Source organism: Macrotis lagotis, chromosome 5 (genome assembly GCF_037893015.1).
Source record: "Macrotis lagotis isolate mMagLag1 chromosome 5, bilby.v1.9.chrom.fasta, whole genome shotgun sequence".
Lineage (NCBI taxonomy): Eukaryota > Metazoa > Chordata > Mammalia > Peramelemorphia > Peramelidae > Macrotis > Macrotis lagotis.
In genome coordinates this window covers 227,936,034-227,950,039 of record NC_133662.1, presented here as the reverse complement: position 1 = coordinate 227,950,039, position 14,006 = coordinate 227,936,034, and the positions used below count along the sequence as shown (strand labels likewise).

At 36.6% G+C, this 14,006-nt stretch overlaps 2 non-coding genes across 2 annotated transcripts; both read left to right on the top strand.

Moving 5' to 3' along the window:
* The first annotated feature begins 7,115 nt into the window (after window positions 1-7,115).
* On the top strand, window positions 7,116-7,187 carry TRNAQ-CUG (transfer RNA glutamine (anticodon CUG)). Its single transcript has one exon. It is a non-coding gene; the product is annotated as a tRNA-Gln (tRNA).
* A 3,230-nt stretch (window positions 7,188-10,417) lies between these two features.
* TRNAQ-CUG (transfer RNA glutamine (anticodon CUG)) lies at window positions 10,418-10,489 on the top strand. The gene has a single exon. It is a non-coding gene; the product is annotated as a tRNA-Gln (tRNA).
* The last annotated feature ends 3,517 nt before the right edge of the window (window positions 10,490-14,006 follow it).

The window sequence follows — 14,006 nt, the reverse complement described above, 5'->3', positions numbered from 1 at the left end:
TCTGGGAAATCGGGGTCTTGGGCTATAGTTGATTACATTAATGCCATAGAGGAAAGGGGGGGGGCGTCAATATGGGGGACGTAGCAGATTTTGGAGGGAGAACAGCAAAATCCAGTATAATTTCTTTTCAAGAACTTCTCTGAGGCATTTATTCCTCACTTATTTTTTTCCCTAGGGGATGCAGCTGTTCGAGTCTAGAATTAGGCTGGAATGAATCTTCATGGCCCACACCGGGAGTTTGGCTGGTCAGTGGTTCCAAATTTGCCCGCTCTCGCTACAAAAGCTCTTTAGTTCACACAAACAGAAACCTCCGTAAATATTCTGAGACTATAAAGAGGGGAAAATATGCCTAAAGAATGAAATATCTTTGCCTTTTAATCAGAATTGAGAACAATTTAAGATAGAGAACCCTGGAGTCTTTCATTGAAAACTGCTCAGGAACAGTGCTTTCTCATTCTCAAGTCATCGTTTCTTCCAAATTCAAGGCTAAAGGAACCAGGATTCCCTACATGGGGAAAAGTAGGCAGAAACAGAACGATTTGGTTTCTGGGAACCAGGGATGGGACATAACCTGGAATCAAGGAGCACCCACCCCATTGGTCTAATATTACAAATGACGGCCTTTTATTCTATGATCGTCTCTATCCAAACCTACTTATTCAGACCTGACCTTCCAGTTCTGTGTCTTCAACTTCCTGTTGGATGTTCAATGGATATCTTAAACTCAACATATTCAAAACTGGAACTCCTTATTCCACTTCCCCATCCTCCCTTCTTCCTTATTTTCCTGTTACTCTTATGTTTACTATCATTCCTTCAATCACTCAGGTTTACAATCTATGAGGCCATCTCAAATATTCACATTCATGGTGTCATCACCATGATGCAGGCTTCAGATCTCACTTCATTCCAGCCTTTGAGATCAAAGTGATCTTTTCTAAAGCACAGGTCTGACCATGTGACTCTCTGCCTGCTGAGATTTTGAATTATAGATGTAAATACAACAAACTCCAGTGGCTCTCTGTCACTTCCAAGATCAATATAAAATCCTCTATTTGCCCTTCAAGATCTTACCTTCTTATATCTTACACCTCTGCACATGCTCTGGAATCTAGTTACACGATCATCATCATAACAATTAACATTTATATAATTTATACTATTTGGCCGATTCTATGCTGTGTTTTACAATTGTTATGTTACAATTTTACAATCTCATCTGGTCCTCACAATAAACCCAGAAGATAGATACAATTGGTATTTTCTTTTTATACATGAAGAAACTTGGTGACTTGCCCAGGGTCACACAGCTAGCAAATGTCTGAGGCAGAATTTCAACTCATATACATTCCTGACTCCATGCCCATCAGGCTTTCCTTGATGTTCCTTAGAAAAAAATATTCCATTCCCATCTCTGGTCTTTTTCATATGCTGTCCACCATGTCTGGAATTCTCTCTTCTCTCTGCCTCCTAACTTCCCTGACTTCCTTCAAGGTCTAGCTAAAATCCCACCTTCTACCAAAAAAACTTCCCTAATGTCCCAATTCCCTGCAAATCATCTTCCATTTATTCTATATAAATCTTGTTTGTGTATTGTTGTCTTCATGTTGTTTTCTCCAATAGAGTGTGAACTCTTTGAAAGTAAGGACAATTTTTTGCCTTTCTTTGTATTTCCAGCTAAGACTTAACACAATGCAAAAGTCATAGAAGTCACTTAGATTCTTGTTGATTCTTGTCCCTTTGCTGACTTTTTCTCTTTTCCTTAACTGTTCTCCTGAGATATCTCATTGGTCTTTTTCCTCCTCGTCTGGTGAGGGGGATACTGCTGAAAGGCCTTGATAGCCTTCTCTATGTCCAGGTCAAGTGATTCCAATAAATTGGACTTGGTCCTTGCTCTCTGCATTTTTCTTTCTGTCTAATTGAAAGGAGTGAAGTTTCTGATCTCAAGAAAGCACACCCCTGTCCTATGATTGTTCAACTATTTGATGCCCAAAGAGGCAAGGATTGACCATAACAGCGACCTTCTGGACCCAGATCAGCAAAATCTGAGATGAGGACTGCTTCAACAGGCTACATTTGGACATAAATTTGGAAACTTTGCTTTATGGATTCTGAAATCAGAGGGAGATTTTCTGGGGGTATTTTTGGGGGTATATTTTAATATATTTGTACAATAAGCCTGCCTAAGTTATTGGGGGAAAATATCTGTGCATTTGAATTTTCTATATCTTTAAAATAAATATCTCATGTCATATCTTTTAAAATATTCTATTTTTTCCAATTACTTGTAAAAAAAATTTTAACATTTAAAAAATATTTGAATTCCAAATTCACACCCTCTCTCTCCTTCCCCCATTGAGAAGATAATTTGATACAGGTTATACATGTGAAGTCATGCAAAATATATTTCCATATTAATCATGTTCTGAAAGGAAACATGAAAAAACAAGAAAGTTTTTTTAAAGAAAGATTTTATTTATTTTGAGTTTTACAATTTTCCCCCCTATTCTTGCTTCCCTCCCCCCACCCCACTCCCCACAGAAGGCAGTGTGTTAGTCTTTACATTGTTTCCATGGTATACATTGATCTCAGTTAGATGTGATGAGAGAGAAATCATATCCTTAAGGGAGAAACAAAGTATAAGAGATAGCAAAATTACATAATAAGATAACTTTTTTTTTAAATTAAAGGTAATAGTCTTTGTTCAAACGCCACAATTCTTTCTCTGGATACAAATGGTATCTCCATCATAGATAGCCCAAAATTGTCCCTGATTGTTGCACTCATGGAATGAATGAGTCCATCAAGGTTGATCATCACCCCCACGTTACTATTTGGGTGTACAATGTTCTTCTGGTTCCGTTCATCTTGCTCAGCATCAGTTCATGCAAATCCTTCCAGGCTTCCCTGAATTCCCATCCCTCCTGGTTTCTCATAGAACAATAGTGTTCCATGGAATACATATACTGAAGTTTGTTAAGCCATTCCCCAATTGAAGGACATTCACTTAATTTCCAATTCTTTGTCACCACAAACAGGGCTGCTATGAATATTTTTGTACAGGTGATGTTTTTACCCTTTTTCATAATCTCTTCATAATCAGACCCAGTAGTGGTATTGTTGGATCAAAGAGTATGCACATTTTTGTTGCCCTTTGGGCATAATTCTAATTCTCTCCAGAAAGGCTGGCTAAGTTCACAGCTTCACCAACAATGTATTAATGTCCCAGATTTCCCACATCCCTTCCAGTATTGATCATTGTCCTTTCTGGTCATATTGGCCAGTCTGAGAGGTGTGAGGTGGTACCTCAGAGATGCTTTAATTTGCATTTCTCTAATAAGTAATGATTTAGAGCAATTTTTCATAGGACTATGGATCGCTTTGATTTTCTCATCTGTAAATTGCCTTTGCATATCCTTTGACTGTTTATTAATTGTCAAAGTTTGATTTTTTTATAAATTTGACTCAGTCCTCTCTATATATTTTAGAAACAGGGCCTTTGTCAGAAACACAAGTTGTAAAAATTGTTTGTCAATTTAATACATTTCTTTTGATCTTGGTTACAGCAATTTTGTTTGTGCAAAAGCATTTCAATTTAATGTAATCAAAATTATCCAGTTTGTTTTTTATGCTTTTCTCTATCTCTTCCTTACTCATAAATTGCTCCCCTTTCCATAGCTCTGACAGGTAAACTACTCCTTGATCTTCTAGTTTGCTTATAATATTGTTTGTTATGTTTTTTATGTCTAAATTCTGTATCCATTTTGATCTTATCCTGCTATAGGGTGTGAAGTCTAATCTAAGTTTCTTCCATACCAACTTCCAATTTTCGCAACAGTTTTTACTGAAGAGAGAATTTTTATTCCAATAGTTGGATTCTTTGGGTTTATCAAATAGCAGATTACTATAATCATTTCCTGCTATTGCACCTAGCCTATTCCACTGATCCACCACTCTATTTCTTAGCCAATACCAGACAGTTTTGATGACTGATGTTTTATAATATGATTTTAGATTTGGTAAGGCTAAGCCACCTTCTTTTGCACTTTTTTTCATTGAATCCCTGGAAATTCTTGACTTTGTATTTATCTATATGGATTCACTTACAACTTTTTCTAACTCACTAATTTTTTGTAATTTTGATTGGTAGGGCACTGAAACAGGTAGCTTAGTTTTGGTAGAATTGTCATTTTTATTATATTAGCTCGACCTATCCATGAGCAATTGATGTTTGCCCAGTTATTTAAATCTAATTTTATTTGTGTGAGAAGTGTTTCCTAATTGTTTTAAGAAAGGTTTTTAAAAGCATACTTTGATCTGCATTCAGACTCCATCAGTTCTTTCACTAGAGATGTAGAGCATTTTTCATCATAAATCCTTTAGAATTGTCTTAAATCATTGTAATGCTGAGACTAGCTAAGTTATTTACAAATGATCATCATACAACATTGCTGTTGCTATGTACAGTGTTCTCCTGGTCTTGCTCACTTCACTTTGCATTAGTTCATGGAAGACTTTACAGATTTTTCTGAAGTCATCTTGCTCATCATTTTTTATAATACAGTAGTATTCTATCACAATTATATGGCAGCTTGTTCAACCATTCCCCATTGATGAGCATTTCCTCAATTTACAATTTTTGTCACTACAAAAAGAGCTGATATAAATATTTTTATACATGTAGGTTTTTCCTGAACTTTTTGAGATACACACACATACACCTAGTATGTTCAGTTCTATTGTTCTATGGGCATAGTTCCAAATTGCTCTTCAGAATGGTTGGATCAGTTCACAACTCTATCAATGGTGCATTAGTGTCCCAATTTTCTCCCATTCTCTGAAACACTTGTCATTTTTCTTTTCTGTCATATTAGCCAATCTGATAGATATGAGGAGGTATCTCAAAGTTATTTTAATTTGCATTTCTTTAATCAATAGTTATTTAGAGCACTTTTTCATATGATTATTGATAACTTTGATTTCTTCTTCTGAAAACTTTCAGTTCATATTCTTTAGCCATTTGTTGTTTGTCCTTCAATATTTTTTATTAATTAATTTTATCCTTATGCACATGTACAATTTTAAGTTACAAAATTTCCTTCCACCCTCCTTGCCCACCCCACTCCCCTCATCAAAGAACAGTCAGGTTACCATTGTTCATACATATTTTTGATAAACATGATTACAGAATAGTTGTTTTCATTGTGAGGAATTAAGATTAAAAGAGATACACAAAAGACCATTCTTATAAAGTGTTCCATCAGATTCTTAATGGTTGTTTTGTGTGTGTGTGTGTGTATGTTTGTTTTGTTTTGTTTTGTTTTTCTTCCTCTGGATGGGTATAACATTGTTCATAGGCGGTCTAATACAGTTGTCCTAGTTCTTTGAACTGCTGAGAGGAGCGGCTTTGATCAAGGTTGTTCATCTCACAATGTTAAGTGTCTGTTGTTTTCTTGGTTCTACTCCCTTAGCTCAGCATCAGATCCCATTAGTCATTCCCTGGTTCTCTAGAGTTCCACCATTTATGGTTGCTTACAACCAGAACATTCATATACCATAACTTGATTAGCCATTCCCCAATTGGTGGGCATCCCCTCAATTTCCAATTTTTTGCTACTACAAAAAAAAAGTTACTATAAATATTTTGGAACATGTGAGATTTATCCCATTTAAAAACATTTCTTCTGAATAAAGAACGTTGTACATCCTAACAGAAATATGGGGGTGATGGTCAACCATAATGTACTTATTCATTCCATCAGTGCAACAATCAGGGACAATTTTTGGCTATCTGTATCCAGAGAAAGAATTGTGGAGTTTGAACAAAGACAAAAAGATTATTACCTTTAATTTAGGGGAAAAAAACCATTATCTTAATATAATTTTGCTATCTCTTATACTTATTTGTTCTTCCTTAAGGACCTGATTTCTCTCTCATCACATTCGACTTAGATCAATGTATACCATGGGAACAATGTAAAAATTAACAGACTGCCTTCTGTGGGGGGTGGGGGAGGGAAGCAAGATTAGGGGAAAATTGTGAAATTCAAAATTAATAAAATCTTTCTTAAAAAGAAGAAAAAAGACTTTGGGAAATATTTAACAAAATAAAAATTAAAATAGAATATAAAAACATTTCTTCAGGATATAGGTATTAAGTATTCGTATTACTGGGTCAAAGGGTCTGATCAGTTTTATTGCTCTTTTAGGCATAGTTTCATATTGTTCTCCAGAAAGGTTGGATCCATTCACATTGTCCTTCAATTTCAAAAAGGTCTAATAACTTCACAGACTACTATCTTCACTTGAACCTGATTTAAGTGAGGTAGAGTTACACAAAGTAGTCACCCTCATTCTCGCTTCCAGTCACTGATGTCCTGGGACAGGGCAAGAGTCAGGACCATCTAGTGATGGTCCAGGACAGAGAAGATCACTTGGTATCCTTGATATCTGATCAACTCTAAGCACTCACAATGCCAACTTCAGCTGATTCCGTGGCGTTGGAACAAATTGTACTCATCCACCCATTCCTCTGACCAGGGAGGGGGCGATGTCTTCACACGCCTGCAAAAAAGCTAGGAAGGAGAGGAAGGAGATAGGGAGAGAAGGCTGGGGGGGGGGGGGGGGGGAATGGGGGAAGGGAAGAAAGGGGGAAAGGAAGGGCCCTGTCTCTTGCTTGGGTCTGAGAGAGGTACTGTCGATCTTAGATTCTTAATTCACTCCAATCACCACAAAACGCGTACTGGGCTCCACGGGAACACTTTGTTCCTATTCCGGTCTTCCCCTTCAGGAAAAAAGGGGGGGGGGGGGGGAGAGAAAGAGAGAGACAGAGACAGAGGGGCAAACAGAAGGAATTTCTCCTTGATTTTTTAATAGAGAATGGAAGACTCTAAGGCTATGAGGACAGATTAGGAAAGGAAGAAGAAAAATCGTAGGATCACATTAGACCCTGAGAGATAATTAGAAATATTCTTTCCAATTGCTTCTGGATTTCTGCCTATCTCGGGAATTAAAAAGTAAAAAAAAAACCCTCAAACTTAAAGAAAAATAAAGGGGAAAAAGATGTACATGTTAAAGTATTAGAGGAAAACAGGAAAAGTTTTTTCCTATGCAGTGGTTCCATGGTGTAATGGTTAGCACTCTGGACTCTGAATCCAGCGATCCGAGTTCAAATCTCGGTGGGACCTATTCTTTGTTACTTCCGCATTGTTCCATAAAAGTGTTTTTAATGACAAATCACCAACATTCTTCTGCTACTGAAGGCAGCAGCATTTGTTAGATTTATTGATTTCCTACTCTGCCTAGCAGGCTCACCGAATGTTAGGTGAATTCAGAGAAAGAAGTGGAGGTGTTTGTTGAGGCAAGTGGAGGACCCATATTTTACACTTCATAAATATCTTTCTGTTTTCTATTTTCATCTCACCGGAACCTTGAAGCAGTGTAGTGGAATAAGCTGTAGTCCTAGAGTCAGAGGATCCAGACTCGAACTTAATAATTTTTGAAGCTAGGATTATGACTTGAGCCAACTCCGGTAACCTGCTTCACTTGCTTCCTAAGTTTTTACAAAATAATATTTGGAGTATCTGAAATTTCTGAGTCAGTCAATAAGTATTAAGTGCTAAATAAAAACCTAGATGATGGATAGATATAGATACAGTCCTGCCCTCAAGGAGTTTACAATCTAATAGCGGGAGAGGCAGGGAAGACATACAGAAAAGGAAGCTTGGGGGAGGGGAGTGGTGGTTGCAAAAGGTATGATAAACCTCAAGTCCTCCAATCAGAGGGGATCAGCATTTGAGGGTACTGAGGTGGTATTGAATACCAAAGTTCTTATGATGATGTTTTTGGGGATGAATTTATCCTGGGGAAACATATTGTTCTCAGAATCCAAACCAAACCGAGCAGTTTGGTAGGATATGAAGGTCCATTCATTCTGAGTCAATCTAGCTAGGGCTCTGTTTCCTCGTTTATAAAATATGTATATTATCTCTAGTGTTGCCTTTACAGGGAAATTTAAAACTTCAGATCTGCATATACACACTTTATATCAGTACTTAGGAAACAGACATCTCCTTTAGGCCCAAGGTAACTATAAAGGTCTTACCTCTTAAAGGGACTCCAAGGATTTTTTTTTTTAGGTTTTTGCAAGGCAAATGGGGTTTAGTGGCTTGCCCAAGGCCACAAAGCTAGGTAGTTATGACGTGTCTGAGACTGGATTTGAACCCAGGTACTCCTGACTCCAGGGTCGGTGCTTTATACACTGTGCCACCTAGCCGCCCCCAAGGATTTTTTTTATTGCTTTTTTTTTGCCTTCCATCACAGAAAAGTAGGTGTCTGACAGATTGATTTTCTTTTTCTCTCCCATGAAATCATCTGGATCATTAACTTTAACCTTTATTCTTATTTGTCTAGAGCATTAAATAATTAAGTGACTTGTCCCTGGTCACACAGTCTATATGTGTTCCAAGCAGAACTTGAACTTGGATCTTCCTGGCAATTTACTATACAGGCAGCATAATTTGAGCATCCGGGTTCTCTGATTCTCTCTTCCTTTCTGATCTTGAATGCTGTTTGAGCTGCTTCTCCAAGCCTAGTTGTGGAGAAATAAGGCTTGGCTTGCCTCCTTCCTGGCCTCTCCATTTGATTATGAGCACAGGATATCTAAAGCACATGTCCTTTGTTAGAAAGCTTATTAAGCATGGGCTTTGTCTGCCTCTTTTGTGTTGCTTCTTTCCTGATATTATATAAAAGAATACCTATCTGGATATGGTTTTGTGGAGGTTTGGGGATGATATTACATAAGAGTTTGAGAGATCTTAGTTTTTTTTCAGTATCAGCTGAAGAGTGTTAAGGGCTCTTGGAGAAATCATCCTTTAAGAAAAAGATTGACTGAAACCTTTCAGTTTTACCAGAAGCTTCTTGGAAAGTGGACCTGGGTGAAATGGTAAATTATTAATTATTTCAGACAACTTTATGTTCTCATGAGGTTTAAGTATGATCTTCCTGGAAGACTGTAAAATTACTTAGAAGTCATTACTAAATCCAGTTGAATGTTTTTAATCAAATGCATACTTGTGAGTCTTTTATGCTTAGTATTCTTTTCATGTGTATTAATAAATTACCTATTCCATCTATAATTTACATTATACACTAATTTTTTTTCTTTTCGGGGAAAACTCAGGAGTTAGCTATAACTTAATTTATAAAGGAAATTCTGATGGGATCACTTAAGAAACCAAAAGAACAGGCAAAGTCTTTCTCACTAGAGGCCATCTCCCCTCACCTTCCCACAACTCCAAATGGGGTCCAAATTGTATGATCAGGTGACAGAACATTACATGATATTCTCTGGGGGAGGGTTCAGAAAGGGCTTCCTTGAGGTTAAAGAAATAATTCAGAAATATTTCCACAGATGTGAGTGTGTGTGTGTGTGTGTGTGTATATGTGTATATATATATATATATATATATATATATATATATATATATACACAAAAATATCTTGAGAGACAGAGACAAAGAGCCAAAGTCAGAGAGACAGAGACAGAAAGACAAAGTGACAGAGAGATGTAAAGGGGAGGGGGAGGGAGGGAGAGAGAGAGAGAGAGAGAGAATCAATTGATCTGGATAAAAATAGCAATGTTTTCAATGGTTTTATGATATTGTGATGTGAGTAAACCTCCTGTTGTACAGTGTGTGTAACTATTAATTTAGAAACATGGGCTTGTTTAAGGTTACTGTTCACATTTAGTCATTAGGATTAGTTTCTCCCAATACTTGTCCAAAGCTCTTCGGGCTCTGTATTTTGACTTCTCTTACCATCCACACAAGTGAATTGAAAATCAGCACTGACAAGTGAAGGAAGAGAAAGAAAGAAAGAAAGAAAGAAAGAAAGAAAGAAAGAAAGAAAGAAAGAAAGAAAGAAAGAAAGAAAGAAAGAAAGAAAGAAAGAAAGAAAGAAAGAAAGAACAGAAAGAAAGGGAAGACAGAAAGAAAGGAGAGAGAGAGATCACAATGAAGTCTGTAAAAAGTAGGAGACGTGATTCAGAAGGGAATAACTTTCCTACCTTTTGAAGAAAAATTTCCCTTGTGTCTCCTTCCCTCTTCCCATACTTCCTTCCTCTTCCCCATATTTCTCGAAATCCCAGCCTTTCTCGTATTTCGTCTTTTTCGAAACAAAGCGATGCCTTTTGTGCAGCCCCATCTGGCTGCCAGATGAGGCACAAGAGGGATTTCTGGCATTCTGCCTTTTCAGTGGAGAAAGTGAAAGGGATTGGCTCTGGGGTAAAGAAGAAAAAAGAGGAAATGTTAGATCGTTAAACAAAACTAGAACTAAAAACAACAAAAAAAGGCTTTAGCTAAAATGCAACACATCGCATTTGCGTCAGATAAAATTCCCAAGGACGAGTCGTTCATCTGGTTCCATGGTGTAATGGTTAGCACTCTGGACTCTGAATCCAGCGATCCGAGTTCAAGTCTCGGTGGAACCTTCGGTTTTCTTTTTGTCCCCTTCCCGGAACGACTGACTTAAATTCTTAATTTTAACATTTTTTAAAATCCTGGCTCACCTAGCCTCCAGTTTAGTATTCTGAAATGATAAATACCACAGTGCCATTACCCTTCCCCAGACCCTCTTTGGACTCACTGCTACCGTGTGGAAAGAAGCTCCAATGCTTGGTATTCAAAGGCCTTCTTAAGCCATTCCCAGTTTATCTTTCTAAGATTATGAATCTGTACTTCTTATCATAAACTTAACTTTTAGCCAAAGTGTATGACTACTCTCCTGTAAAAGTCATTCCAAATACTGTGTTACCCCTCCAAAGCTGGAATCCCAAATTCTCTACTAAGCATGCCTCAAGTAATACCACTTTAATGAGAATTCCCAATCTTCCTGATTTCTTATCTTTCTTGATTCTTCTCCCCACAATATTTTGCATTTATTTTCAATTTATATATATGGATTCCCATTTCCATGCCAACAATCCTCTCCTCAAACCTTCCCTACCTCCCACTCCTCTGTCCTGCTTAGGAGCTAGTTTTTTTAGTTTTTAAAAAGTTCATTCCAAGGTAGCTCCCTCTTCTCTCCTAATCTTCACCTCAAAATCCTTTGACATCATACCCCCACTTTTTCCTCCTTTCTCACAGATTTCCAGTTACCATTTTCCTCTCCAAACTCAACCACTTTACATATTCTCTTGATACCATCATTTACTTTCTTCTCTAACAAACTGTAGCCTCAATCATTTTCCATTCCTCACTTCCTAATCTTCAAATTCTCCCATATATACTAGTTTCTTTCCTACTGACTTCAAATTGACAGTACCATCCCCAACCTTAAAAACAAAACAAAACACAACAAACAAAAAGGACCTCAACTAGGCCTTAATAAGTCTTCAAGCTATCATAGATAGATATAGATAGATAGATAGATAGATAGATAGATAGATAGATAGATAGAAAAATAGAAAAATAGATATCTTCTTTTTCTCAAATTATTGGGGGGAAAATAAAATCCTACAAACATCATTTATTCACTCACTCACTTTGTAGTCTAACTTGTTACCTCAACATTTAACTAAAATTGCCTTATCCAATACTACTAATAGTCTCAAAGTGTAAATCTAATGGTATCTTTCTTAATTCTCATCTTTCTTGACCTATCTGTTAAATTTAATATTAACCATCCTCTTCTTGATCCTTTCACTTAGGACTATCTCCTTTCTGGATTTTGGAGGTATTTTTCCTCCTGGTTCTCCTTCAACCTATTTCTTCTCAGTCTCCTTTGCTGGCTAAGCATACATATGTTATCTTCTTTCTATGAATATCCTCCTGTCTCTGTTTTAATTTTCCCCAACTATTTTGGAAAGAAGTGCCTTCCTTCCCAAACTCTCTTGTATTTAGCTGTTTTGATTTGGTTAATATTTATTTTCAATATACTTATTGTTTCTATCTTTAAATATGTACTTATTGTCTCTCCAATTAGAACATAAAATCCTCAAGAGTAGAACTTATTTCATTCTTTGTATCTGTATCCTATGTATTTAGCATAGGTTCTGAAACATAAGAGCTTAAATAAATGCTTGGTGATTTATTGATTGATTGAATGAATGACTGATTTCAGAGAACAGAATAATTATAACCATCTTAAAAATCTAAAGAGTTATCATTTGGAAGAAGAATTCAGAAGACTTTTCCTGTTTGGCCCCTCTCAGATAAGGAGATCCTGTAGCCAGAAGGGAGGAGTCAGGAGTACCTGAGTTCTAATCCAACCTCAGATCCTTGACACTAGCTGTGTGACCTTGAGCAAGTCACTTAACCCCTTTACCTCAATGAAACAAAAAGCCATTCATCGAGTGTCACTGGTGGAAGAGGCTTAGGATGCTGCTTCCAGGAGAGTAGTGATGATGCCTAATGAAAGTGCCTTGGAAAGATTTTGGCACATTTGTAGACATTCTATTACTGGTTCAAGTATGCTAGCCACATGGTAGCAGCAGCCTGTTTGACAGGCTACAGTTACACAATCAAAACTGGAGGAAATTGTTTCTCTTTTGGTTGGCACTCTGTTATTGGTTTGATTCCTTTGCCGATGGCTTCTAGTGAAAGAGAATGCTTTGAGAGGACAGGCCTTGTTCCTTGGCCAGATTAGGGATTTGCTTTTTCATTTTAGGTGAAAGAATCTGAAGGCCCTGATCTTGAAAGCTTCCAAAGTACAGGGGTGTCTAGCATCCAGGAGTAAAATACATGTTAAGTTCCCAGGCAGGATCTTTCAGGATTCAGTCATATGGTAGCCACGTTTGAATAGGGAGTTGGTAGGAATAACCTGTTTTAGAAATTTATGAATCTCCTCAATCCCCAATTTCAGACTGAAATGGTAGTTGGTGGAAAGAGGTAATACTTATATTCATTTTTCTTTCTATAACTTTGAATAGTCCTTTCCCCACAACTGATATTTTATTTTTCAAATTACATGTTATGAAAGTTTTTCAACATTTATCGACATGTATATACAAATTTATAAGTTACATCATTTCCTTCCACCCTCCCTTCCCACTCCCCTCCCTTCAACTACTAATAGTCTGGTCAATATTTCAATATTGTATGTGTGTGTGTGTGTGTGTGTGTGTGTGTGTGTGTGTGTGTGTGTGTGTATGTGTGTGTGTGTGTGTTTTATAAATATATATATATATTTATGCACACACATATATTTGTGCTTAACATGTTTGCAAGATTAGTCATTTTCTGCATGAGGAATTAGGACTAAGGGAAAAGGAAAAAAAACATGAGTTAGGATAGAAAAACATAAGAAAAAAAATTTTAAAAAGTGAATGTAGTGTTTGTTCAGATTCCATAGGAATTTTTGGTTTTTGTTTTGTTTTTCTTCCTCTGGATATAGATGAACAGTCTTTTGTAAAGTCAGCTGAGGTTAGTTAATTAAATGGAATGGGAGTCTTAGCCATTGATGGCTAAAAGAGGGGAGACAATATATAGAGAACAGACACTTGAACCAATGTCATTAGAGAAGAGATTCCTCAAACTTCAGGGTTACTCCCAAAGTCCTGATTGTTAGATATCGAAGCCTGGGTCTAGAATACTATGCCCAGAACATGTTTGCTACAGTGACAGTGAACTACCTGGATAGAGTGAGAAAACAGGCATGGAGTTCAAGGAAAAAAAAAACTCTTAAAACTAGCTCTGGGATTCCAGTAATGAAAGAGATTTCATTTCAAGAGATTTTCCACTCTTTTTCTTCCTAATAATCATTAAAACATTATTAGAAAATGTGAAAATGTCTATTCTGAATGTGATTTTGAACAATTAAGAGCTAGTATTTGCTTGAACTTCAAATTACTTTAGGTAAGAGAAAGGGATTTAAGAAAATTTAAAAATTAATTTAAGAATTGCTTTTCAGTTGATAAAATAAAAAAATAAGAGCATATTCACATGTTAATAAGTTGTCAATATCTTTTGATTCTTTTTAAAAAATTATTTTATTTTGTTTTTTCCAAT